The sequence below is a fragment of the Salvelinus fontinalis genome, chromosome 16 (genome assembly GCF_029448725.1).
Source record: "Salvelinus fontinalis isolate EN_2023a chromosome 16, ASM2944872v1, whole genome shotgun sequence".
Lineage (NCBI taxonomy): Eukaryota > Metazoa > Chordata > Actinopteri > Salmoniformes > Salmonidae > Salvelinus > Salvelinus fontinalis.
This window is the reverse complement of record NC_074680.1, coordinates 14,007,622-14,032,243: the sequence shown is the minus strand read 5'-3', so window position 1 is coordinate 14,032,243 and position 24,622 is coordinate 14,007,622. Positions and strand designations below refer to the sequence as shown.

General features: G+C 44.6%; 1 protein-coding gene across 8 annotated transcripts in view; it reads left to right on the top strand.

Moving 5' to 3' along the window:
• Positions 1-2,744: 2,744 nt before the first annotated feature.
• LOC129812676 (myelin transcription factor 1-like protein) overlaps positions 2,745-24,622 on the top strand; it is a 149,629-nt gene continuing 127,751 nt past the window's right edge. For 3 of the 8 annotated variants that reach the window (XM_055864445.1, XM_055864444.1, XM_055864440.1), the window contains exon 1: positions 3,191-3,780. The gene's annotated coding sequence lies outside the window, so the exon portion shown is untranslated. Of the gene's footprint in view, positions 3,155-3,188; positions 3,781-24,622 lie in introns of those variants that run through there. The other 5 variants (XR_008753043.1, XM_055864446.1, XM_055864441.1 and 2 more) reach the window with 4 other exon arrangements.

Sequence of the window (24,622 nt, the reverse complement as noted above, 5' to 3'; positions counted from 1 at the left end):
ACCCTTAAGATCGTTTTTTTTGTCAATATTGTGAACAGATACTGTAATCACAGATCTGCAACATATGCTTAAACAATTTGAGTATTTGCTGTGCTAGATCTGAGTGATAAGGTTTGCATTATACATGTTTTATGTCTAAATCTAGAAAACATGCCAAAATACTAACGAAATTAGCCCTGGAGTATTGAATAGTGATACAGCATAAAACAAAAAATAGATATGTTTGGAGATTTGTATTACGTATTTGAATAATATAACATTCATGGCCTTTAAACACTTGTTGGACAATAACTGTAAAAATGAAATGCCTTTTATGGTGTCTGATGGAGCTGACATAAATCCAGTTAGTTGCACTTCATGACAAAATGTTTTTGGGGAGGTTGTTCCTTTACTGATACTTTGGTCTATCAAAACATCTATTTCAAATGTTGATAATATTAAGACAACTATTTGGGACTGTCCCTTTCAAGAATCCCTGAGCTCTAAAACAGCCTTCACCTTACAGAAGCCCGCTTAACTGGGCTACGCCACTGACCATGCCCTTTAGGAAACTGCAATATTAACTTATCACTGGGGTTATTTCCGGTTTGGGATTTTAACTTCATTTATTGAACTGTTTTTATGAGGCTAGGTGTGCTGTTCACAACTTGACCTACTTTTGGGGGGATTAATTGGGCTACTTCGTCTAGCCTTACACAACACACATCCCTGTCCCGTTAGAGTAAGAATTAGGGGATATCCGCCACTTCTTTTCTGATGGAGGCGCTTTCGCCGTCACTGGGCTCCGTTAATTACTCTCTCGTCGGCTTTCCACGGCCCGTTCTGACATTTGACTGCTGCTAATTTGCTGATTAATCTCATTAACGTGATTACGGGAGGGATTTGGGTCCAGCTGCCTTTGTGCGCGTGAAATCTACTGGCTGGGGTTTGACTGTCTGTTACTCCACTCGTCTCACCCGCTCAAGTCTCTAGCTCTATCTCCCCTCTATCCCCCTGTGTTGTCCGCTATTTCTTTCTCGTCCTCCTCTTACCATCATCTCACGGCTTGAGTTTGACGTGGTGATTTGCCGCAGGTTTCTCCCTCGTAGTCCTGTCTGTCCTTTTAAGCACCTGGAGCTGTCTGCCGCCAATTGCCGCCCTCTCCTGTCTCTGGTGAGAGGGACTTACTGCGACGCGAGGGACCTACTGCGATGTGAGGGACCTACTGTACAGTACCCGGTCACTAGGAGAAAGATCTCCTTATATGACAGCATACCACACAATCTACAAATTATAACCTACAACTCAATGATGAGATGCTGATTAACTGTTCTCAATTTGAAGCTTTCACTAGCCTCCAGCGCACGGAAGGGGTTGAAAATAGAAAACTGTTGGTTGCTTTATAAATTAATTTAAACATTCATGATTTGATGTGATGATTTTCTTATTATTTCAGTCAAATAAATTGTTATTTTTTAAACACACATTATTTTACCTTTTTGTTTGTTTGTTTTTGACCCCTGACTGCAAAGTAAATGAATTGTGCTTGATTGGCATTAACATACCCAAATACGAATTTGAAATGATAATACTGAGTCCCCTCAGGGCTCCCATGTCCCAATCCACTGGAGTACTTATCATGCCTAGTCATTCACTGCTAGCCTGGCAGCATTACTAAAGAAAGCTCTCTGCTTGTTGATTCTACTAAATGTATGATTTGTTAATTGTTATTTTGGTGATCAAAAGAGAATATTAGATGAATCTATCATACTGTAAATAGGCTATACTCAAAGAGCAAAATATTTAGTATTTTGTGGTGTTTTCATAAACTGTCTTATTTTCTCTTGTCCTCATGTATTTTCCTATGACTATTCTTTTGAATATGAACAATGTAAAGATTGGTGGAAAAAATGAATGGAATAATATCCAGCCTACATTCTCTCATGGTTGTTGTCCCAAGCTACATTCTTAGAAGAAAAGGTGCTTTGAACCTAAAAGGGTTCTTCGGCTGTCCCCATAGGAGAACCCTTTGAAGAATCCATTTTGGTTCCAGGTAGAACCCTTTTGAGATCCATGTAGATCCCTTTCCACAGAGGGTCTTACATGGAGCCCAAAATAGTTCTGCCTGGAAGCGAAAAGGGTTTTACCTGGAACCACAAAGGGTTCTCCTATGGGGACAGCCGAAGAACCCTTTTGGAATCCTTTTTACTAATAGCTACTTTGGCAATTCATTCAAACTCACCAGTCGAATTAGCACTTCTGCCGGTCTGAAATGAATCTCATTTCTAATCTAATTATGATGATGTCTCAGGGACCAAATTAGCATAGCGTCATTTGCATATCTGGGTAAATATGAAAATTCATGTACTGTTATTCACTTTTCATTCACACAAGAGTGGCTATGAATGTCAGCACTCTACGACAGGACATGATTATACTGTAAATATGTCCTAGGTTTGGGCCAATAGGTTCTCCTGACTCCCTGTGTTGGCTGAGAACAAGGCTAGCCTGCTTCCCAAGTGATTTATACATTTACATTTATCTTGTCTCCTCCACCATGCTGCTGCTCAACATAGTTCATTTTAAAGCCCAGCCTGGAAAACAGCCTTAATTAACTGTGTAAAGTACAATTCAGCAACCTTCCTCTATATTCTACCATCTTACTGCTCAAGGTTCCCCTTACAGCTGAACCGCAGACTTGTCACACCCCCCCTCCCTCCCTCCTGAGACCCAGGGCCCGTGGGAAGAACTGACGCTGGGAGCAGACAGTCTGCAATCCTGAATAGTTGTAGGAGCGAGAGAGAGGCAGAAAGAGAGATAGAGAGAGAGCAGTAGAGCTAGATTGTGGGAGAGGTAGAGAAACAGGGATACATGTTCTACTCATATACATACATATACAGAGAGCGAGAGCGAGAGAACAAATCCAGGCTGGAACAGAGAGAAGTGACAGTATTTTTAGTCTTCCTCAACCCTTTCTTCTCTTCCCAACACGCACACACTCTCACACATACATACACTCACAGACGCACACTTGCTTTAGGGTACCAGGCGGCTTGGCGTTCTTCTTTGATGTTTTTGGTATTCATCAATCTCGGTACGGTGTGCTGTGCTGTGTGCGTCTCGCAGGGTGAGGAGTCTGTCTGCGTGGCTGTCTGAGGATGCCAGTAACACTACGGTAAGCCACACACTTCTCCTTCTCTCCCTTCTCTTCTGTTCTCTCCTTTGCTGCAGTCCCTCCGTCACAGTGGGGTAGCTAGCCCCTGCCATGCATGTCCTTTGCTTCTCTTTTCCTCTCTTTTCGTCTCTCTCTCTCTCTCTCTCTCTCTCTGTCTGCCACTCCACTCTTTCTTCCGCTGTCTCTCCTCTCGGCTGTGCACTCTCTCACCATCCTTTCCTTCCCTGCCTCTCCTCCCTCGTTCCCTCCATCTCTTTCTCGCCCCTTCGCTTTGCCTCATTGGTGCTGCCCTCATTCCTTTTTTTCCATTAATCTCCAGGCCCATTGGTCCTCTGCCTTCAACCATTATCTCCTCTCCTCCTTCCCTCTCCCTTGCTCGGTCTCTTCCCTCTCCTCTCTCTCTCCCTTGTTCCCTCGTCTCCAGCCGACTCTCAAGTCATAAAAATGATTTGCATACAGGAGGAGAGGAGAAGTTTGTAGGGAGCACTGTGAGTGTGTGAGGGGAAAAGAACGAGTGAGAGAAAAAGATAAGTAGAGAGAGAGAGAAAGAAAGAGAGCAAAAAAGAAAGGAGGACAGACTTACTGGAGCATAAAAAAGTTTGAGAGAAGACTGCATTTTGAGACTGGTGGGTTACTCTTCTTTCCTTCTTCTTGTGAGCACTTCGGCTTCTGTCAATATTAAGTGAGTTTGATAGGAGTAAATTGTGAAAAGAGAGTTATAGCTATAAAATTGAGAGAAGGATTTTTGTTAGGTAGGATAGTGAACTATGCAGTATTAGAAAATCACCTTCCTTGAAATGCTTGAGTTTCAGGTATTACAGATATTTTATAGATATTTTGAATATTTATAGAAATATGTGTACTCTCTGTATAATGTGCTTTAGTTTGGAAGCCATGATGCCAAGCTTTGTTTAGCTAAGTTGTTTGATTGAATGGCAAGTACAGTGTTGCACTGCTTTTGGATATTTTTACTTTTGGCTGGATTTTGATATTGTTGATATTCACTTTTTTATTTCGTTGCAGATATTGTTTTGCCTTTTGACTGCTCTATATTGTTATAATTCTATAGCATACAGTTATCTTTGAAAGGAAATATTACATTTCAGAGGCAAAGTGTTGCATTGTTTTGAATCCACACAAATACCTAACTAACAATTAAAAGTGGGAGACATACACTCTGCTTGTAGTGGGATGTCTCTCAACGTTATGCAGTTTATGGGAATAACTTGTTTTGGTGGTACAAAGCTTTCCGTACTTGAACTCCAGTCTTTCTCTATTATGCTGTTTTTATTTTGGCAAAATCCGTGTGTTGTCTTGTTGTTAGAAACCTTCATAAAATTACATATGATGTATTACGTTATTATATTTAAATGCATAATACTATTATGTAGCATAGAAACGCACACTGGCAAGAAGTTCCTGTTCTCGTTACTTAGCCACAACTGTCCGGGCTCACGAAGTCACACACACACATTCACAGACACACACACGGGCATACACACGCACACACCAGACTGTTCACACACACGTCCCTGTCCTTTTGGGCTCAATTCCTCCTACACACCTTCCCTGGCTCGCATGTGGGAAAACAACATGCTGATGTATAGTCTGGGCTGGTGATTGCCACCATGCCACAGAGCAGAAGGCTGAAGCACTGCAATCTGTTTATCAGGGCGAAGAAAACAGACCTTAACAACAAAGCTCTGAGAGAAAATGAACTGTCTGTCCTCTTTTTGTTCGACAGATGTTCTAACAACAATTGACTTTTGTTTTTGAATAATGACGAAAGTGATAATTATGTCTACAAATGTCTGGAAATGTAGAAATGGAAATCTAATGGGTTCCAGAAACAAAAAGTGTTTTCATGTCATTGCTGGATTATTATTCACATTCGATTTCAACAGAAACATTTGTTTTGCTCATTTGAATTTTCATACAGCCTTGTGGTTAAATTAGGCATGTAGAACTCCACAATATTCTGTACATACTGTACACACCACAGTACTTAGTGACAGTCTTTTATGGAACTGTGAGGAGACCTGCTGTATGGTGAAAGGATGTTCAGGTTACTGGATGAGAAAGGAAAGGTATTGCTTATCATGAGACCGTATTCAGTGTGTTGGTTTGTGTGCAGGGGTGGGTAGGGTTCTTTATAGATGTAATCTCTTACAGTTACTAGTTACAGTACCTGTCCAAAATTGTAATCAGTAACGCAACTTTTTGATGACCCAAACTCATTAACGTATTTGGATTACTTTAAGTTATTTTTTATGTACTTTCCCCTTAAGAGGCATTAGAAGAAGAAAGAAGGATCCTTTAAACACGTGGTGTGTCGTCATAGTGATCTCTGACTTGTGGTCAGACTCGCTCAGGTAGAACAAACTTAAACGTGCACATTTTTTTCAACGCTGAATTGAATGTCATTGAGAAAACAGAAAGGTGACATAATGTATTTTTTCACAAACATCTTTACTGAATTTAAAAGTAATCCAAAAGTAAACATCTCGTTTTTCAAAAGTAAGTGTAATCTGATTACAATGTGTAATCAGTTACTGCCCAAACCTCTGTGTGTGTGTGTGTGTGTGTGTGTGTGTGTGTGTGTGTGTGTGTGTGTGTGTGTGTGTGTGTGTGTGTGTGTGTGTGTGTGTGAGAGAGAGAAACTGTGTGTCTCACTGCGGTGCCTAACGTGCTTTGCTGTGCAGGATGAGGACAGTGAGACAGCCAAATGTGATTAAATTATAGAGGGATAGCACGCTCCCTGGCTCTCAGTGTAACCATTTCCCCGGGAACCCCCTCCCTTTATCCAATTCAATTAAATTCAAGGGGCTTTATTGGCATGGGAAACATATGTTAACGTTGCCAAAGCAAGTGAAGTAGATAATATACAAAAGTGAAATAAACAATAAAAATTAACAGTAAACATTACACTCACAGAAGTTCCAAAAGACTAAAGACATTACAAATGTCATATTATGTACAGTTGAAGTCGGAAGATTACATACACTTAGGCTAATCAAACAAAATAATGCACAATTTAAATTGTTATAGTTCGACTTCTTCAGTTGGCTACAGAACGTAGTCATAGCTGAATGTACAGTTGAAGTCGGAAGTTTACATATACGTTGGTTGGAGTCCTTAAAACAAGTTTTTCAACCACTTCACAAATTTCTGGTAAACAAACTATAGTCGGTTAGGACATCTACTTTGTGCATGACACAAGTAATTTTTCCAACAATTGTTTACAGACAGATTATTTCACTTATAATTCACTGTATCACAATTCCAGTGGGTCAGAAGTTTACATACACTAAGTTGACTGTGCCTTTAAACAGCTTGGAAAATTCCAGAAAATTATGTCATGGCTTTAGAAGCTTCTGATAGGCTAATTGACATAATTTGAGTCAATTGGAGGTGTACTTGTATGATGTATTTCAAGGCCTACCTTGAAACTCAGTGCCTCTTCGCTTGACATCACGGGAGAATCAAAAGAAATCAGCCAAGACCTCAGAAAAAAAATTGTAGACCTCCACAAGTCTGGTTCATCCTTGGGATCAATTTCCAAACGCCAGAAGGTACCACATTCATCTGTACAAACAATAGTACGCAAGTATAAACACCATGGGACCACGCAGCCGTCATACCACTCAGGAAGGAGACGCAGTCTGTCTCCTAGAAATGAACGTACTGTGGTGCGAAAAGTGCAAATCAATCCCAGAACAACAGCAAAGGACCTTGTGAAGATGCTGGAGGAAACAGGTACAAAAGTATCTATATCCACAGTAAAACGAGTCCTATATCGACATAACCTGAAAGGCCGCTCAGCAAGGAAGAAGTCATTGCTTCAAAACCGCCATAAAAAAGCCAGATTACGGTTTGCAACTGCACGTGGGGACAAAGATCGTACTTTTTGGAGAAATGTCCTCTGGTCTGATGAAACAAAAATAGAACTGTTTGGCCATAATGACTATCATTATGTTTGGAGGAAAAATGGGGATACTTGCAAGCTGAAGAACACCATCCCAACTGTGAAGCATGGAGGTGGCAGCATCATGTTGTGGGGGTGTTTTTCTGCAGGAGGGACTGGTGCACTTCACAAAATAGATGACATCATGAGGAGGGAAATTCCGTGGAAATATTGAAGCAACCTCTCAAGACATCAGTCAGGAAGTTAAAGCTTGGTTGTAAATGGGTCTTCCAAATGGACAATGACCCCAAGCATACTTCCAAAGTTGTGGCAAAATGGCTTAAGGACAACAAAGTCAAGGTATTGGAGTGGCCATCACAAAGCCCTGACCTCAATCCTAAAGAAAATTTGTGGGCAGAACTGAAAAAGCGTGTGCAATCAAAGAGGCATACAAACCTGAGTCAGGAACACCAGCTCTGTAAGGAGGAATGGGACAAAATTCACCCAATTTATTGTGGGAAGCTTGTGGAAGGCAACCCGAAAAATTTGACCCAAGTTAAACAATTTAAAGGCAATTCTAACCAATACTACTTGGGTGTATGTAAACTTATGACCCACTGGGAATGTGATGAAAGAAATAAAAGCTGAAATAAATCGTTCTCTCGACTATTATTCTGACATTTCACATTCTTAAAAAAATGGTGATCCTAACTGACCTAAAACAGGGAATTTTTACTCTGATTAAATGTCAGGAATTGTGAAAAACTGAGTTTAAATGTATATGGCTAAGGCGTATGTAAATTTCCGACTTCAACTGTATATATACCATGTTGATAACGATGTACAAATGGTTAAAGTACATAATGGAAAATAAATAAGCATAAATATTGGTTATATTTACAATGGTGTTTGTTCTTCACTGGTTGACCTTTTCTTGTGATAACAGGGCATACATCTTGCTGCTGTGATGGCACACTCTGGTATTTCACCCAGTAAATTTGGGAGTTTATCAAAATCGGGTTTGTTTTCGAATTCTTTGTGGGTCTGTGTAATCTGAGGGAAATATGTGTCTCCAATATCCATCCCTTTATGCAGCAGTCCTCTTATTCATTCACCCTCAGCATCTCAAGGATTCCACATAATCAGAACAGTCTCAGGAGGCAAGACAGAAAATCAGTGGGATTTGAAAATATACCGGGTCACTTTTGGCCACATTACTGTGAAATTACAGGACATGGAAGTGTTGAGGTTCTTATCAAAATACATTTGTTTGTTTTCAAAAAGTAATTAAGAAAGTTTGATTTGAATCAATTTTGAATAATCCATTTATTTATTTAAATACCATTGATATCTTATTCTTCCTGATAATAATATTGCTTTTGTTGATTGAGTGTTGTTGGAGTATCTGGATAAAATAATAGGTTTTGTTGATTAAAGGTCCGCTATCGTGGGCAGAGCGTATTAGTGCTCTAAAAATTATACTTTCTTTACTGATTTCTTGCAAAACAACATCTGCACAGAATAACCTCTGAACCGTTGTTAGCAGTTTCTATATTTCTATTCCTGGTAGCGGGGAAGTAATTATGTATCTCTACAATAATGACTGCATCACTCCAGTGGGTTGAAACTGAAACACATGTCCAAGACATGCATCTTTAATTCTTTACAACATGTTGTGTGTGTGGGGTAGTGTGTATGTGCGTGCATGCGTCCTTGCGTCCTTGCCTGTGTATGTGTCTAAGGATCTCCAGGCTTGCGTGTGAGTAGCATGTCCCCACCTCTAAGCAGACTAATGAATGAGCATTAGGCCTCATGGGAATTCTATAAATGCTCAACCTACTGGGTCATATAGCTACACGCCAGTTAGCCTGTCTGTGCTGGGTTAAAGATGATACCATGACTAAGATAATGTTAGCTTGTCTGAGGTCAGTAGAAGGAGGTCACACAGCCAAACTAACATCATTTTCTGTGCTGGGTAGTTGGGTCACATGGCAACACGCTAGCTAGGACTGCCTGGCTGGGCTGTGGGACAGCTGTTTTTAAATGTATTTTTATTTAACTGGATCATGGGTCATATAGCTACACGCCAGTTAGCCTGTCTGTGCAAGGGTTAACAGGCATTACCCACCTAGTGGGCACAGACTAGAAAACAGAAATCTATCTTGCCATATTGAACGCAAATAGTTTCCCCCCCAGTAATAAAACCAGAACCAACAATGGCCAAGAAAGCTTAAATATAGCCTAATGAACCACCCACATGCAGATAACAAATAATCCTGTAAAATTTGTAAACCTCAATTAAATATTCAACAGCTATTCCATGTTGGTTTCAACATAATGCCGTTGAAATAACGTAGAAACAACGTTAATTCAACCAATGTATGCCGAGTGGGCAGGGATTGTGATGAATAACTCTCTGTTATCACCCAAACACCATCCAGGATCCAAACCGTTTTATAACCTGTTACATTCACTGATAAAATTGATTCTTAATTCGACCGTTGATATATTTTATATTAAAATATTCCGTTACTCTGCAAATGGTGGTCCTCAAGAGCTTAAGAAGGTGATTTTGTGGTCCCCTGAATAGAAAAGGGTGGGAACCACAGCTATAGGGCGTTATAAGTCTGCTAGCATGACTGTGTGCAAATGTTAGATTGTCTAATGTGGTGAAGGAGGTTAGCATGACTGTGTGCAAACTGTCACCCTAACAAAGTGAGATGGGCATTAGCCTGAGTACCAGTCTCTTAAGCTAACATTCCACTCATTGCCACTCCTTGTCCTTGCCAAAGAGACTGGCCTTTCAACAATCTTCCAATTTGAACATTCTGTCATTAATGACCTCGAGGAGATCAGAGGATTTGATCACAGCTATCATCCAATCATAATGTTAATGTAAATTAGACTGATAGGAAAACTTTCTAACTTAATACATGCATTTGATTGGAAACATTCTAACATTGAGCATTCTGACGTAATCCATTTAATTGTAAACATAAATATTGGGAGCAGGGAGAACAGAGGATTCCCGTTTATTGCAATACTGTTTCTTCAGAAAGTAGTCAAACCCGTTTACTATTTAGACATTTTGTTGTGTTACAGCCTGAATTAAAAATGTATTACATTTAGATTTGGTGTCAATGACACACAATACCCCATAATGTCAAAGTGACATTTTGTTAGTAGAACATTTTTGAAATTAATAAAAAATGTAAAGCTGATATGTCTTGATTCAATAAGTATTCACACCCTTTTTATGTGAAGCCTAAAGAAGTTCAGGTGTAAAAATGTTCTTAAGAAATCATATGATAAGTTGCATGGACTCATTCCGTGTTCAATAATAATGGTTAACATGATTTTCGAATGACTACCCCATATCTGTACCCCACACATACACTTATCTGTAAGGTCCCTCAAATCGAGTAGTGAATTTCAAGCACAGATTCAACCACAAAGACCAGGGATGTTTTTGAATGCCTTGCAAAGAAGGGCACCGATTGGTAGATGTGTAAAAAATGTAAAAAGCAGACGCTGAATATCCCTTTGAGCAATGTGAAGTTATTAATTTGGCTTTGGATGGTGTATCAATACACCCAGTCACTACAAAGTTACAGGCATCCTTCCTAACTCAGTTGCTGGAGAGACAGGAAACTGCTCAGGGATTTCACCATGAAGCCAATGGTGATTTTAAAACATTTACAGAGTTTAATGGCTGTGATATGAGAAAACTGAGGATGAGTCAACAACATTGTAGTTACTCCACAATACTGACTTAAATGACAGAGTGAAAAGAAGCCTGTATAGAATAAAAATATTCCAAAACATGTATCGTTTGCAACAGGGCACTTAAGTAATACTGCAACAAAAATAGCTAAGAAATAAAGGGTTATGTTTGGGGAAAATCCAACAAAACTCACTTTGTACCACTATTCATATTTTCAAGCATGGTGGTGGCTGCATCATGTTATGGGTATGCTTGTCATTGGCAAGGACAAGGGAGTTTTTTAGGATCCATATAAACGGAATACAGCTATAAGCACAGGCAAAATCCTAGAGGAAAACCTGGTTCTGTCTGCTTACTACAGCCACTGGAAGACTAAATCGCCTTTCAGCAGGACAATAACCGAAAACACAAGGCCAAATCTACACAGGAGTTGCTTACCAAGACGACATTGAAGGTTCCTGAGTTGTCTAGTTACAGTTTTAACTTAAATCACCTTGAAAATCTATGGCAAGACTTGAAAATGGCTGTCTAGAAATAATCAACAATCATCTTGCCAGAGCTTGAATGATTTTTTAAAGAATAATCGGCAAATATTGTACAATCCATGTGTGCAAAGCTCTTAGAGACTTACCCAAAAACACTCACAGCTGTAATCGTTGCCAAAGGTGCTTCTACAAAGTATTGACTAAGGGGTGTGAATACTTATGTCAATTAAATATTTCTGTATTTAATTTCCAATAAATTAGCAAACATTTAAAAAATATTGTCATTATGGGGTATTGTGTGTAGATGGGTGAGATTTTTTATTTATTCAATCCATTTTTTAATCAGGCTGTAACCCAACAAAATCCTTTCTGAAGGCACTGCATATATATTTTTAATTACTCAAAATAAGTCACCAAACTACTATATATTGCTACTTCTGGGACAAGCATTGGGTTAGGAGAATGGTTTAAGCGCTTTAAAGGAATTCAGAGGATGGAAGAGAGAGAGGCCAGTAAGGATGCCAGCGGAGATGCATGCATTGCGTAAGAAGGGAACAGTGAAGGCAGAGGTGTATAAATTAGACGTGAATTCATGGGCTGGGCTATTAGGCCTAATCCACCATCCGCATGCTAGCCTATATATTAGGCCTAGCTTACTACTGTAATGCCCGGGGTGTCGTGGATGCAAAGAGTCAAACGCAGGAGACAGAGAGTTCAGAGTAGCGTTCCAAATTTAATTCCCCACACGGGTGAACACACGACGCTCCTCTAAACCAAATGCTTCACCACAAGCAAAGTGAGAAACACGAAATAAACATAAACCAACGAACACGTATCCTGACACACAAGAATGTACAGACTGTACACACAACAATCCGGCACACCCAGCAGGCCGGGCTGCAAATCACCCTAACCACAAACAGGTGTCAATAATCAACAAAAAGGGAGGGGGAGGGAAAAGTAAGTAGCAGCTAGTAGGCCGGTGACGACGACCGCCGAGCACCACCCGAACAGGAAGGGGAGTCGTTACAGTACCGCCCCCCCCCCCCCCCCCCCCTGACGCGCGGCTCCCGCAGCTCGCCGACACCTGCCTCGAGGACGACCCGGAGGACGAGGCGCAGGGCGATCCGGATGGAGGCCATGGAAATCCCTCAACATCGATGGATCCAGAATGTCCCCCACCGGGACCCAGCACCTCTCCTCCGGACCGTACCCCTCCCAGTCCACGAGGTACTGCAGGCCCCTCACCCGGCGTCTTGAGTCCAGAATGGCTCGTATCCTATACGCCGGGGACCCCTCGTTGTCGAGAGGGGGAGGAGGGACCTCCGGTACCTCACCGTCCTGCAGGGGACCAGCTACCACCGGCCTGAGGAGAGACACATGAAACGAGGGGTTAATACGATAACAGGAAGGGAGTTGTAATCGATAACACACCTCGTTTATTCTCCTCAGGACTTTGAAGGGCCCTACACACTGCGGACCCAGCTTCCGGCAGGGCAAGCGGAGGGGCAGGTTTCGGGTCGAGAGCCAGACCCTGTACCCCGGTACAAACACCGGGGCCTCACTGCGGTGGCGGTCAGCACTCCTCTTCTGCCGTCCACTAGCTTGTTGAAGTGATTCCTGGACGGCCCTCCATGTCTCCTTGGAGCGCTGCACCCATTCCTCCACTGCAGGAGCCTCGGTCTGGCTCGGATGCCATGGTGCCAGGACCGGCTGGTACCCCAATACACACTGAAAGGGGGACATGTTAGTAGAGGAGTGGCGTAGAGAGTTCTGGGCCATTTCGGCCCAAGGGATATATCTCGCCCACTCCCCTGGCCGGTCCTGGCAATACGTGGGTGAATAATGCCTCCGCAGTCTGCAGGGATGTAGGGATACCGGGCAACGGGAGGAGACGGCAGGACTTAGAAAACCGATCCACAATCACCAGCACCGTAGTGTTCCCTTGAGACGGGGGAAGGTCGGTCAGGAAATCTACGGATAGATGTGACCAAGGCCGTTGTGGAACGGGGAGGGGTTGTAACTTCCCTCTAGGAAGGTGCCTAGGAGCCTTACTCTGAGCGCATACCGAACAGGAGGAGACATAAACCCCAACATCCTTAGCCAAAGTAGGCCACCAATACCTCCCCCGAAGGCTCCCCACTGTCCTCTTCACCCCAGGGTGACCCGAGGAGGGTAGGACCTGAGCCCACCGAATCAATTTGTCCCGAACACCAAGCGGCACGTACTCCCGCCCCGCCGGACACTGAGGAGGAGCGGGTTCCGCCCTTAATGCCCGCTCAATGTCTGAGTCCACTTCCCACACCACTGGTGCTATAAGCCTTGAGGCGGGAAGGATGTGGGTAGGTTCGGTGGGCCGATCCTCCGTGTCAAAACAACGGGACAGTGCATCCGCCTTTATGTTTTGGGAGCCCGGTCTGTATGATAGAGTAAACTGGAATCGGGTGAAGAACATGGCCCACCTTGCCTGATGTGGGTTCAGTCTCCTAGCTGCCCGAATATACTTCAGATTCTGGTGGTCGGTCCAGATGAGAAAAGGGTGCTTAGCCCCCTCAAGCCAGTGTCTCCACACCTTCAGAGCACTGACCACCGCTAACAACTCCCGGTCCCCCACATCATAGTTACGCTCCGCTGGGCTGAGCTTTTTAGAGAAAAAAGCGCAGGGGTGGAGTTTTGGTGGCGTACCCGAGCGCTGTGATAGCACGGCACCTACCCCAGCCTCGGACGCGTCCACCTCCACTATGAATGCTAGAGAGGGATCCGGATGCGCCAACACGGGCGCATCCGTGAACAGCGCCTTCAACCTGTTGAAAGCTCCGTCCGCTTTTGCTGACCACTGCAAACGCACCGGACCCCCCTTCAGCAGTGAGGTAATGGGAGCTGCTACCTGGCCAAAACCCCGGATAAACCTCCGGTAGTGGTTGGCAAAACCCCAAAACCGCTGCACCTCTTTTACCGTGGTCGGAGTCGGCCAATTACGCACGGCCTTAATGCGTTCATCCACCATCACCACCCCCGAGGTGGAAATGCAATAACCCAGAAAGGAGACGGCTCGTTTGGAGAACACACACTTCTCAGCCTTGACATATAGGTCATGCTCCAGCAGTCTACCAAGCACTTTGCGTACTAGAGACACATGCGCGGCGTGAGTGGCTGAGTAGATCAGACTGTCATCGATATAAACAACCACTCCCTGCCCGTGCAGGTCCCTGAGAATATCGTCTACAAAGGACTGGAAAACGGCGGGAGCATTCTTTAACCCATATGGCATGACGCAGTACTCATAATGGCCCGATGTGGTACTAAATGCGGTTTTCCACTCATCTCCCTTCCGAATACGCACCAGACTGTACGCGCTCCTGAGATCCAGTTTTGTGAAGAACTGCGCTCCGTGAAATGATTCCATTGCCGTAGCAATTAGAGGTAGTGGGTAACTAAACCCCACTGTGACGGCATTTAGACCTCTATAATCAATACACGGACGCAAACCTCCCTCCTTTTTCTTCACAAAAAAGAAACTCGAGGAGACGGGTGAGATGGAGGACCGAATGTACCCCTGTCCCAGAGACTCAGTGACATATGTCTCCATAGCCACCGTTTCCTCTTGGGACAAAGGGTACACGTGACTCTTGGGAAGCACAGCGTCTACCTGGAGATCTATCGCACAATCCCTACCCGGTCGATAAGGTGGTAATTTAGTCGCTTTCTTTTTACTAAAAGCGATTGCCAAATCGGCATACTCGGGGGGAATGCGAACCGTGGACACCTGGTCTGAACTCTCCACCGACGTGGCACCGATGGAAACTCCCAGACACCTTCCAGAACACTCCTCTGACCACCCCTGGAGAACCCCCTGTCTCCACGAAATAGTAGGATTGTGACTAGCCAGCCAGGGAATCCCCAGTACCACTGGAAACACAGACGAATCGATAATGAAAAAACGTAGACGTTCCTTATGATCCATTATCCATTATTCCTTATGACCATGTCCAGTGGAACCGTGGCCTCCTGGACCAAACCTGACCCTAATGGCCGGCTATCTAGGGAGTGCACGGGAAAAGGAGAATCTATCGGCACAAGCGGAACACCTAGCTTGATGGCGAGTCCGCGATCCATAAAGTTCCCAGCTGCACCTGAATCGACTAGTGCCTTATGCTGGGAAGAGGGAAAAAAATTAAGAAAAAAAATGAAGACAAACATATGACAAACAGGGGGTTCTGGGTGAGTCTGGTGCTTACTCACCTGAGGTGACCGAGAAACGTTCCGCCTGCCATCTCGACCCCCAGATGGACCCCCCCAGCACCGATCGGCCGTGTGTCCTCTCCGACCACAGCTGGTGCAGGGGGAGCCTCCTCCTCCGGTACCCCTCGGCACGGCTCCTCCCAACTCCATGGGAATGGGTGCAGGGGTGCTGGGTGGTGGAATGCACAGGACCCTCTCCGAACGGCCGCGGGAAGCCAGCAGATTGTCCAGCCGGATGGACATATCAATAAGCTCATCCAGGGAGAGAGCTTCGTCCCGGCACGCTAGCTCCCTGCGGACATCCTCACGGAGACTACATCTGTAGTGATCTATAAGGTCCCTGTCATTCCACCCAGACCCCGCGGCCAAGTTCCGAAACTCCAACGCGTAATCCTGGGCGCTCCTCTTCTCCTGCCTGAGATGAACCAGTCGCTCTCCCGCCGCTCGGCCCTCAGGTGGATGGTCGAACACCGCACGAAAACGGCGGGAAAATTCGGGGTAGTGCTCCTTCGCTGAATCTGGGCCATTCCAGACAGCGTTAGCCCACTCCAGAGCACAACCCGTTAGGCAGGAGATGAGGACACTCACCCTCTCCGCTCCCGAGGGAGTGGGTCTCACGGTTGCCAGGTACAGTTCTATTTGTAACAAGAACCCCTGACATCCCACTGCCGCTCCATCATATTCCCTCGGGAGCGCAAGACGGAGAGCGCTGGAGCCGGAGGATGGTGAGAGAGGAGAGGAGGAATCCTGAGCTGGAGAGACTGCAGGTGTAGAGAGGAGACCACTCCTCTCCCATCGGTCCATTCTCTCCATCATTTGATCCATGGCGGAACCGATGCAATGGGGTACGGTAGTGTGATGGAGCACCCGTTCCTCCATAGATGGGAGTGGGTTTGCCGCTGCTCCTGCTGACTCCATTCCGAAGTCGGTGCGGGATTCTGTAATGCCCGGGGTGTCGTGGATGCAAAGAGTCAAACGCAGGAGACAGAGAGTTCAAAGTAGCGTTCCAAATTTAATTCCCCACACGGGTGAACACACGACGCTCCTCTAAACCAAATGCTTCACCACAAGCAAAGTGAGAAACACGAAATAAACATAAACCAACGAACACGTATCCTGACACACAAGAATGTACAGACTGTACACACAACAATCCCGCACACCCAGCAGGCCGGGCTGCTGGGTAATAAAGCCCCACAAATCACCCTATCCACAAACAGGTGTCAATAATCAACAAAAAGGGAGGGGGAGGAAAAGTCAGTAGCAGCTAGTAGGCCTGTGACGACGACCGCCGAGCACCACCCGAACAGGAAGAGGAGCCACCTTCGGTGGGAGTCGTTACAACTACTGTGAATTTAGGCGACCACTACCTGTGCTATACAATCTCTGACGCACGTTTTGTGCCAATTAATTGAAATTGAGCTTTGCGCCATTTTAATTAAATGTGAAATAAAAATTATAGTGCCTAGGCCTATTTAATGAAACCCTCACAAAGCAGGGAATCCCCATTCCCCGCTGAGCTATTTTTTGGAAATGGCAAGTTCACTTTATCATCCATAAACGTATATCAAGTGCAAGTGCGTTGTCCAGCAGTTCACATCAGCATGATGAGGGGCCTTTTCATTAGGAGGGACGTCTAACATTTCCTCAGTTTAAATGTTAGACCTATGGGGACGCTTATACGTTTGTCAGCCAAGAATAAGTGATCGTTGTAGCCTTTTATCGTCTAGACACGATGTTGAAATATTTTCACGCCCACAATAAAAACCACAAGGCTTCCGTCATATAGGCCTACTCAATACAATGAAAAAACAATCAAGAATTACAGGGGGCATTTTGGACAAGTGTATACGGTGCAAATCGGACTTCCTCTGGAATAGGTCACGTGCGGATATTTCTCTGGAAGGTGGCACATGCTAATTAATTACACAACGTCTATAGTCGTACTAGAGCAGTCTGACACGAACAAGGCAGAGTTGGCTGGTCACATGACAGTGTGACCTGATTGTGAGTGTTGAGTTGATGAATAAGGGCCTGGATGAGGGTGTTCCTCCCTGTAGAACGTGTTTACCCCAGGCCACCCAGGGGCCTATCTACACCACCCAGGAGAGGATCACACAATCCCCCTGTGGAGACAGATAAACAAGCTTACAGCTAGCTAGCCCCCTCAGAGCACCGCCCACGACACAGTATCTGACACACACTGTATTTATAAACTACATATACTGTACATCAGAATGATGAGGGATGGAGGTTTATGCTTATGATGATTCACAACCAGGATAAAATCAATTAGGCCTTGGTCTGGATTCATTTTAAACATTTGAATTATGACTATGTCCACGAGTAAACCACTGGCTGGATGTTGAAGAGACATTGATGTGCTCTTGTGATCACTGAATGTTGTGGTTCGGCTGGTTTTGTGACAGGATAAATCCAAGGTAAATTCTGTCAATACTGGTCCTTCAGTGATGTGAGAAAGTGGGCTCTAGTGTGCCTCACTGGTTCATGCCAGGTTTCTGTAAGGCTTAAGAGTCAATGTACTGATGAGTGAGTCGACCAAACTTCCCCACATATGGACAGTTGGTCGTAAAATCTTATTAGAGGGCCAGATTAAGCTACCAGATTACTAATACCTATCCAATCATTGGAGATTTTACCAGAAGTGCCTAGAGGAATAGGACTATAGGTGTTGATTTGGAATTGGTCATCTGTCTAAGAACACATTACCTCGCTATCCTCTCCTCTCCAGCCCTTTCCTCTCTGAGACGGAAGCGACCCTATAGCAGCCCCACGTCTCCTGGCTTTCTGGGGGGAAACATGATGTATTTCCTGGAGGGCAGGCCAATTAAAAACCAATCAGGCCTGTTGGAGCGTGTGCAGGGTAATGGGAAAGCCAGGAGAGCGGAGGAGCTCGGTGATTAATGGACACTTTCACCTTGTGGCACAACAAGTCCCCACGGGCATTCATCACCTGGGACACCACTCACCTAATCAGGGCTGGGCTGGCACCCAGCACCCATGCCCATCCAACGTTGTCACTACCAGACACATCTGCATGAGTTACACTGGCTGTGGCTGGCTGATAATGCAGTGGATAGGAGCTGGATTGGTCACATTCCTCCTGGGTTATATTGTTAGCCAGCACAAATTCAAGCCAACGAAGGTATTAACAGTGAGAGGGCTGTTCCATTTCAGGAGCTGCACTGACCTATTTCACACAAGCAGACAGGCAGGCGTAAATAAGAATTTTCATAACCTGGTTTGCCCTTCCACCGTTAAGTAAACAAATGCAGCTCAGAGATCTTAACAAAGCGCATAGGGGCCTGCAGTTTAGCCTGTTAACTTCATAATATCATTATGATCAATCCAATATTTGAGTGTTGTCACTGATGGAAATCAATTATATGTGTTTTAGTTGATCATAATCAGTATTTAGCTTTCTTTGCCGGCTAACAGAGGACCGACCAAATGGTGGGACAGCAATTTGAATATTTATCCCTGTAAACCTCACCTGTAGTGTTTTCTCTATTCCCCCATCCTTCCACCTACACATACCTTCTGAGAGGGAGGCAGCCGTGTGACGTCGTGAGAAAGAGAGAGAGGCATCGCTAAGATATCTCAGACATGCTAATCCCAGCGTGCCTGCTGGCTTTTTTTAACCTCTTCCTATTAGGTGTCTGTTACACTTGAGGTGCTTCTATCACTTGAAAGAAAGAGGAAAGAGACGGGGAAAACATAAAAAAGGGGGAAAATGAAGGGAGAAGGTAATCCCTCCTACCTCGTGCTTGGCTGGGGGAAAGCGGTGCGACATTGGAAAACGATTAGAAAACGCCAATCCATTATTCATTAGTTAGATTGGGGAGGGCGCCCGCTCCTTATGTGTGTCTGGTCTTCAAATCGGATTTGTCGGTTTTGATCACTGTAAAATCTCCCAGTTGCGCGGTGGCAATATTGGGCGAATATTACACTGTCTAATGGGTAATTGATAACGGCAAGTGACACCAGATGGGATGAATGGACAGATTGTGGGAGGAGGAGGCATGGAGGGGGAAGAAGGAACGACTGTTGAATATGGCTGTGCATGTAGTGGATACATGCCCCGTAGCACTCACTTCCGTCATCATGAAGTGCCTTGAGAGACTAGTCAAGGACCATATCACCTCCACCCTACCTGACACCCTAGACCCACTCCAATTTGCTTACCGACCCAATAGGTCCACAGACGACGCAATCGCAACCACACTGCACACTGCGCACTCCACACTGCACACTAACCCATCTGGACAAGAGGAATACCTATGTGAGAATGTTGTTCATCGACTACAGCTCAGCATTTAACACCATAGTACCCTCCAAACTCGTCATCAAGCTCGAGACCCTGGGTCTCGACCCCGCCCTGTGCAACTGGGTCCTGGACTTCCCGACGGGCCGCCCCCAGGTGGTGAGGGTAGGTAACAACATCTCCACCCCGCTGATCCTCAACACCGGGGCCCCACAAGGGTGCGTTCTGAGCCCTCTCCTGTACTCCCTGTTCACCCACGACTGCGTGGCCATGCACGCCTCCAACTCAATCATCAAGTTTGCAGACGACACTACAGTGGTAGGCTTGATTACCAACAACGACGAGACGGCCTACAGGGAGGAGGTGAGGGCCCTCGGAGTGTGGTGTCAGGAAAATAACCTCACACTCAACGTCAACAAAACAAAAGAGATGATTGTGGACTTCAGGAAACAGCAGAGGGAGCACCCCCCTATCCACATCGACGGGACAATAGTGGAGAAGGTGGAAAGTTTTAAGTTCCTCGGTGTACACATCACGGACAAACTGAATTGGTCCACCCACACAGACAGCATTGTGAAGAAGGCGCAGCAGCGCCTCTTCAACCTCGGGAGGCTGAAGAAATTCGGCTTGTCACCAAAAGCACTCAAACTTCTACAGATGCACAATCGAGAGCGTCCTGTCGGGCTGTATCACCGCCTAGTACGGCAACTGCTCCGCCCACAACCGTAAGGCTCTCCAGAGGGTAGTGAGGTCTGCACAACGCATCACCGGGGGCAAACTACCTGCCCTCCAGGACACCTACACCACCCGATGTCACAGGAAGGCCATAAAGATCATCAAGGACAACAACCACCCAAGCCACTGCCTGTTCACCCCGCTATCATCCAGAAGGCGAGGTCAGTACAGGTGCATCAAAGCAGGGACCGAGAGACTGAAAAACAGCTTCTATCTCAAGGCCATCAGACTGTTAAACAGCCACCACTAACATTTAGTGGCCGCTGCCAACATACTGACTCAACTCCAGCCACTTTAATAATGGGAATTGATGGAAATTATGTAAAAATGTACCACTAGCCACTTTAAACAATGCCACTTAATATAATGTTTACATACCCTACATTACTCATCTCATATGTATATGTATATAATGTACTCTATATCATCTACTGCATCTTTCCGTCTTTATGTAATACATGTATCACTAGCCACTTAAAACTATGCCACTTTATGTTTACATGCCCTACATTACTCATCTCATATGTATATACTGTACTCTATACCATCTACTGCACCTTGCCTATGCCGTTCTGTACCATCACTCATTCATATATCTTTATGTACATATTCTTTATCCCTTTACACTTGTGTATAAGGTAGTAGTTGTGGAATTGTTAGGTTAGATTACTTGTTGGTTATTACTGCATTGCCGGAACTAGAAGCACAAGCATTTCGCTACACTCGCATTAACATCTGCTAAACATGTGTATGTGACAAATAAAATGTGATTTGATTTGATTTGATTTTGCATGGTTTCTTTTCTTATTTGATTCAACCTTTACCTCCATCAAACAATCAATGAACCTCTTCCAAGGGAGACCTGGCCAATGAGGCAGCTTCAGTATAAACATAGGAGGACTATGTTACATGCAGAACATACAATCAAAACAGCCTTCGAACAATCATGGCAAAAGTGAAAAGTCATGCAGACTTTACTGGGTCATTATTGTAAAGAGAATGTGTTCCCAATGATTTTCCTTCTTAAATAAATGCAAAACAAATACATTTAATTTTGTGTATGTGAAAATTCAAATCTAGAGCTGTCCTTGTATATGCTGCTGCTTCTGCTGTGTGTGTGTGTGTGCATGTGTGTGTCTGGGCTGTTGGACGTGACGGTGTTTGAGTCATTGTGTGTCTGAGGGTGGCCTGGCCCCAGCCTTCGGCTCCGATTCAGAGGATAGCAGCAAATGAGAGGTGTCACAGGATGACAGGACAGGAGCACTCTCTAGCCTCCTTAGGAATGACAGGCTCATCCCAACACCGCTTCAAATGCGGGCGCACACGCACACACACACACACACACACACACACACACACACACACACACACACACACACACACACACACACACACACACACACACACACACACACACACACACACACACACACACACACACACACACACACACACACACACACACAGCTCAGATCAATAGTACAGTAGCAGGTTCTAGACAGGGAGCCATTGTTTGGCCAACATATGTTTTAATGATTTGGGTTCAATTTGACCACTTACTACCTACCTCGACTAGACAAATCAAACTCTGAACTGAGGAATGCTGCTATGTTTGTTTCAGGCAACAATTGGCGTGCACTTATTTTTGATGATGTGTCAAAACTCCCTTCGAAGTGGTGAGATTGGGCTGGTAAGAATAAGCGATCGATTTGTTTTCAAGCCACTTTTTGGACCCCTTCATGAGGGAAGACAGCTGCAGTTTAAAGAAACACATGTATCGGTAAAACCAGCTCAGACAGGTTCCAATGAACAACACACAATCATGCAACCTCTTCAAAAAAAGACAAGGTGATTTCTTAGTTAGAAGCTTTACTTCTCTACATTCTTACTGTCTGATAAAACTATATCTGGCTGAATGAGATACGACCAAATGTATCCAAACAAACAAACCCATTGTTATGGTACTACACTTCAATAATCCTGTTTCGGCTGTTTACTGTTATAATGAGTACATTATTGCAGAGATGTGAATGGTTACCCACTTGTGGTGTTGAACTGATAAACCTTTGTTTCAGCCCTACAACAAGGCCACACATTATGAAAAAACACCTATATAACAATCAGAGCAGGTGTGCTGTTGTCAGGATTGCCACTGGTTACATTAACACGTCCCTAACAGGGCAGACCCTTTAGCGACGTTAGCTTACACATGCTAGTGTGAAGAGTGTGACTGGTGTAGAGACAAAGAACAACATTTACCTGTCATCCAGTGGAGGCTGCTGAGGGGAGGAGTTTAATGGCTGGGATGGAGTGAATGGAATGGTATCCAAACGTATTTGATACAGTACCATTCCATTCCCTCCATTTCAGCAATTATTATGAGCCATCCTCCCCTCAGCAGCCTCCACTGCTGTCATCAGACTGCAGTATATTCCAATACACTGGTGGAGCTGGAGGAATGGACCCAGCAACGTTGCAGTTCTTGACACACTCAAACCAGTGCGCCTGGCACCTACTACCATACCCAGTTCAAAAGCACTTGTCTTGCCCATTCACCCTCTCAATGGCACACATACACAATCCATGTCGCAATTGTCTCAAGACTTAAAAATAATTTCACCTGTCTCTTGCCTTTCATCTACACTGACATCAATAAGGGTTAATAGCTTTCACCTGGATTCACCTGGTCAGTCTAAGTCATGGAAAGAGCAGATGTTCCTAATGTTTTGTGCACTCAATTGACTATTTGGCAAAGTGAGGAGGTTGGATGTAGTCTATAAACTCAGCCTATAGTACACTTACTTCCTCATAGATTATACGTGCTGACTTGTACTGGATAATCCGACATCCAAGTTTTTCAGTTCCCAGTTCTACAGGCATGCACACACACAAACAAACACACTCACAGACAGAGATAGACAGATCGAGACAGATATAGAGAGAGCCAGTGAGAGAGAGGGGGAGGGAGAGAAAGAGAAAGACACACAGAAAGGGAGGCAGAGAAAGAAAGTGTGTTGGTTGGGACTGGGAGAGTGCTAGAGGACAGATACAGCTCCTCAAAGTAGGGCAGTTCCACCTGGTACCTGGGGGCCTCACCCACATCCCCAGAAACCGCTGACACGACACCACCGGGGCCCCTCTCAAGCCCTCTGTCTCTTTCTCATACACCCCCCCCTACTTCTCCACCCCTCTGTCTCCTTCTCTCTACCTCCCTCCACTCTCTATATCTTTCTGTATTCATGTCTCTATCCTTTTACAACTCTCTCTTTTACAACCCCTCTCTTTCTCTTTTCCTATACCACATGTTCTCTCTCTTCATTTCCTCTCATCCCATGTGCTCCCCATCCTCCCATTCCCAAACGAAGCCTGCCCTAATGTTTCCACTTAAATATGAACAAAATTGTTAGGAAGGATCTCATTTCACATAAGTCTCACCTCTTTGCTCATAATGCCAAACAAATGATTCCTTTCATAAATTCAGTGTATATAAATCCACCCAGAGTAGGCCTACACTGCTACAGTCTTCTCTTTTCTTTACCACTGTCTCTGTTTCATCCCAAAAGAAGGTGCTGCCCCACTCTTGTAGTGACCTCCTTTTCCCGCTTGGCCCAGAGTTTTCTGATGAGAGACGTTTTAAAATAGCTCTGTACAGCTAAGCGTGGCAAGCTCATTTCCATCTTGCATAACAGACTTTACATTCCTTTGCTCTGCCTCGCTGCCAGTAAGATGCTACACTGAATATCATCCTTTAGATGTAACACAAAATATGAAATACTACAAATACACACCACAAAAACATCTATATCTATATACAAACCTATATCACATTTTCAGTTTAGCATACATGACACTTTGTGTCTGTTTTGTGTATCGGTAGGTCTCTATAGCCTATACTGCCACTTATTTTATGCCGTTTCCTCAGGGATAATGAGCGTCCCTATTTCAGAAAATCATTATTTCACTCATTGCTGTGCCTCTATCTCAAGGTCTGCTGGGCACCCTTCGTCTATGTTGGAGAAAAATTTAACAGATGGAATGGATGATTATTTGATCTGTAAGAGCACTGTGTGGGCTTTGTAGCGGCCAGTGTGTG